The 4,923-nt window shown below is 36.6% G+C and overlaps 1 pseudogene; it reads right to left on the reverse strand.

Annotated features, from left to right (window-relative positions):
• Nucleotides 1–2: 2 nt before the first annotated feature.
• LOC116095957 lies at nucleotides 3–121 on the reverse strand (annotated as a pseudogene).
• Nucleotides 122–4,923: the final 4,802 nt, after the last annotated feature.

Here is a 4,923-nt window from a genome sequence, read left to right on the forward strand (position 1 = left end):
AAAGCCTACAGAACCAGGTATTCCCAGGCAGTCTCCCACCCAAGTACTACCCAGGCCAAACCCTGCTTAGCTTCTGAGATCAGACGAGATCGGGCATGTTCAGGGTGGTATGGCCTTAGACTGCAAATTCTTCAACACCTTTAAGTTACATTCGTTCCTGAGCAGAAATCCTTCAGATATCCTTTTTTTCCTAAGAGGCTATTAAATGATGAACACAATGTATTTTGTTGTCATCTTGATTTTGAAGATGGTTGCCAGATTAGCAGTTAGACTATAAAGAGGTCAAGAGTGAAATGTTCTTTAGGAATAAATTAGATACATAAGATATGTCCTCTGAAGTGCAGCTACCTGTTACGAAAGCCTTAGCTTGGTCTCTATAACTATGTTCCTGGGACATAAAGTTAAATAAATGGAAATTTTCAGTAGTCACCAAAGGAACACGAAAATGCTAATTTGGGCCATAAAATATCCAGAAGAGATTTTGATGAATGAGGAAATCCTTTGACTTCACTCCTTACTATCCTATACTTGCCCCTACCAATAATTTAATGTTTAAATAATTTTTAATTGAGAGGAGTTTATTTCTTAGCTCCAAATAAAATGACTATTTAATTTGAAATGTTATCTATTGACTTTCTTCCTTTGTGAAGGGAGACTTTGCTTACATAATGCTGCTGTCTATACTTCTGTACTCATGAGTCTTTCAGTAGCATTGACAACATTTTCTTTTCTGTTGTTTCATGGTCTCTGTCACAATCTTCAAAAGACTGGTGGCTTAGTAATACTCTAGACTGGGGCTAGAATGATACATAAAATAAAATGAATACATATAATTTAAATATCAATTAAAAATCTATTGTTTACAAATGTGAAAGTTACTTCTGGACTGTTAGTGATATCTCATAGTAAGTTTGTAATGAGAAAGTGGGATTCTCTCAACTTTGCTCTATTCAAGAATTTTTGTCTATTCCATTGCATTTTCACATAAATTTTAAGATCATTTTGTCAATTTCTTCTAAAAAAAAAAGCAAACTTGAACTTTTAGAGTAATTTCATCAGACATATAGTTCAATGTGAATGGTATTGTTTCCTGACATTTTAAATTATTTTAAGCAATTGTGTTCTTTTTGTTTAGTTAAGATATAATTATATCATTTCGCTTTTCCTGCTAACACTTTCAATGCTTTCCTACTTGTTTTAGTTAGGATTTCATTGCTGTGAAGAGACCTGATGAAGGCAACTCTTATAAAGAACAACATTTAATTGGGTCTGGCTACAGTTTCAGAGGTTTAGCCAATTATCATCATGACAGGAAGCAAGGAAGCATGCAGGCAGACATGGCCCTGCAGGAGCTGAGAGTTCTATTTCTTGATCTGAAGGCAACCAGGAAGGGACTCTTCTGCAGGGAGCTCTGAGGAGGCTCTCTCTTATGCACTGGTGGGACTTGAGCACTAGGAGGCTCCAAAGCCTGCCTACGCAGTGACACATTTCCTCCAAGGCCACACCTATCCCAACAAGGTCACATATCCTAATAGTGCCACTTCCTATGGGTCAAGCATATTCAACACTCCACACTACCCCTGCTTGTTCCCAAATCTATGGCTTGCTTTTTCTTTAATTATTATTGTTACATATGTAGGAGTACACATTAATGACAGTCTGATGAGTCTGTGTAATGCTGCTTGCATGTAAAAATTTTAAGGCTAATGATTTAGTTTTGGATAACAATGATGTTATTGTGAATACAATTGCTTTCTTTTAAAATGTTAAATTTAGTTAAAACATAATTATATCATTTTCTCCTCCTTCCTCTTTCCTTTCCCATGCCTTCTTCCCCTTCTGCTCAAATTCATGATTCTCCCTCCCCCCAACCATTGATGTTAAGTAGACATATAAGTGAATAAACATGTAAGTATAATTTGCTGAGTTCACTCAGTGTTGTCTGAATGTGAATGTTTTTGGAGCTGACCCATTTAGTATTGAGTAACCAATATTGAAACATTCAATCCGGCAGGGAAACTTTTTAAGCAAGAGAGTAAACAACTTAAAATAGCTCCAGGAAGTACCTGAAACTGACCAGATTCACTGGGTCCCTTCTTCCCAAGAACAAACAAGCCAAAATGCTGCTGAGTCACTCCAGTAACAGCCAAGCTAGAAAAAGACTGAAACCAGTTGAGCTGCTTTGAAGAGGTTTCAACAAACTGAGTCACTTGGAAAGGGCATGCTTGAACTTGCTGAGCTGCCTGCCAGGTGTGCAGTGTGCTCTAAGTTCTCAGCTTTGGTGCACTGTCACCTGTGCTGGGGTGGGCTTTGGTGATGCACCTATCTTTAAGTCATTTCTGCTCCTGTAAGTAACCCCCCAAAAAACTCATTGATTGGTTCACCAAGTTGAACTTTGGTGGTATCAGTACTTTGGTCTGTCATAGGCTTCCTGAGTAGAAATATGTGTGGAATCTCCCCAGGAAAAGTCTTCTCACATAACTGCACTCCAGCTCTGTAGGACTGTTGGTTGCTCTCCTCTTTAAACAGCTTGCATATCACCTCTAGTATCATAAAGGAAGAGTGCTTTTGGGATTTTGTCTTGGTTTGTTTGTTTGATGGCTGTGTGTGGCAAATCCCTGAAGTTCTATAACCAAAGTGTGTAGTATCTTTGGCAATAGAGATTTACCTTCAGCTTCTGGGAGATATCCAAGGGCAATAGCAGTAGTTCATATTGCTTTTAGAGTCTCTTGGTATTATCTCAGTGACAACTTAGATGTTTCTCATACGTAGTATTAGGGTTTTTGTTAGATAGTTTATGGCTCCTGGGGAATTATATATTCCAAGTGATATAACTTCATTTAAATATGTATTATATCTAAGTGTAATAAAACCTATATACTTAAGTGTAATTTTAGGTAAATATAAAATAATGGTTCCCTATGTCTTTTTCAAGTAATTATAAGTGTTCTTTATCTTACCTCTTTTCCTTTTGTATTTCCCTCCTTCCTATCTTCCCATTTAAATCCTCCTCATAGAAGCGTTCTTAATTATATCTTAGACTTTTTATCATTAGTGTTTAAAAATACAGTTATGGGCATTGACTTTGTACTCTGCAGGTTTGCTGACCTGTTAATCTTCATAGTTCTTTTTGTAGACTTCTTAGGTTATATCTATATCTATATAATGTATATGTGAATACATATATGTATATGTATATATATATATATATATATATGTATCTCTGTCAAGATCATAGCACTTGTAAGCTGATGATTTGACTATTATTTTCCAATGTAAATTATTTTTATTTCATCTTACCTAACTGCCCTGATTGAAACCTCTAGTACAATGTTGGATATAAACGTCTTGTATTCTCAGAGCAAAGTTTTCAGTCTTAACTATTGATGATAGCAGGTTTGGGACTTTCCGAGATGCCCTTAATCATGGTGAAAAAGTTCTGTCCTATTTATAGTTTGCCAAGAGCTTTTCATCAAGGAAAAGGGTATTGAATTTTTTTCAAATGCCTTTTCCGAGTCTGCTGAGATGATCGTGTAGTCTTGTCCTGTATTCCATTGGCGTACTCAGCATGAATTTGAAGCATACATTGTAAGAACTGTTAGAGGAGTCTTCTAGGCACACAGCAAGAAAGTTGTCCAACTGACTCCAAGCTATCCTTCACAGGACCTTGTCAAAAGCTTTTCTGAACCTAAAAAGACAAACTTAGATACAATTTATGTGGGAAGCCACTAGAGGGAGAGTTTGAGAGATAGCTCAGAGAACCAATCTAGGAACATCCTGTGATCAAAAAAATCCTTTAATTTTGCAACTTTATTTATTTATTTTTACTATTTTAAAGATGCTGAAAATAAACAGCAAACTTCACTGGTGAATGTAGAGTACGCTAACTTGGCCAGAAAAACAAACGACAGATGGTCCTCCTCCCCAAAAGAGAGGATAATCATGGCTGGGTGGCAGAACTGTGGACTCTGAGCAATACTAGCAGCCAAGCCATAAAAGAGAACATACTTGCTTGTGGAGAGTTTCAGTGTGAAGTAGCTAGAGATACTTGATTCTCCAAGAATTAAAAAAAAAAAAACTCAGAAATTGATTTCTAGAAACCTTAATAAAGGAAATGGAAAGATAGGATAATGCACCCTAGTTAAGGGTACCAACTTGAAACTAAATTCTCAGGGTTGGAATCCTAAGTCTGCCACTTAGTAGTTGATGATGTTAAGTATTTTACCTCCCCAGGCCTCAGTTTTTTTTTTTTTTCACCTATTGCACTGAGCATGGAGTTGTTTTTTAGGAAAGTGAAATTGTACTTTAACACTGAGTATCTAGCACACAGTAATCTTTTACAAAGAATGTTCCAGGCTGGTGAGGTTGTTCAATGGATACAAGCTCTTCCATCAAAAGCCTGATGATTTGAGTTTGAGATCTGGAATCTAAGGGAAGGTGGAGAAAGAGAAATGACTAACAGAATTGTCCTCTCACCTCCATATGAATGCCGTGGTATGCAAGCCCACATATACACAACAATGCAAAAATAAAATCACATGGATATCCATTTTCTTCCTGACTTGACAAAGAATGTTATTGATCAGAGACAATTACTTCAGGTCACAACTTGGAATTACGATTAAGAATGTAATTTTATTCAAGTTTCCAGTTGAAAGATCATGAACCCTAAATACATATGCTTAAATTCATGAAAGGTTGATTTAATTCCTTTATTCAAGAATAGAATTTTTGGGGCTGGTGAGATGGCTCAATGGGTAAGAGCACTGATGGCTTTTCCGAAGGTCCTGAGTTCGGATCCCAGCAACCACATGGTGGCTCACAACCACCTGTAATGAGCTCTGACGCCCTCTTCTGGTGGGTCTGAAGATAGCAACAGTGTACTTACATATAATAAATAAATAAATAAATCTTTAAAAAAAA

Source organism: Mastomys coucha, chromosome X (genome assembly GCF_008632895.1).
Source record: "Mastomys coucha isolate ucsf_1 chromosome X, UCSF_Mcou_1, whole genome shotgun sequence".
NCBI classification, from domain to species: Eukaryota; Metazoa; Chordata; class Mammalia; order Rodentia; family Muridae; genus Mastomys; species Mastomys coucha.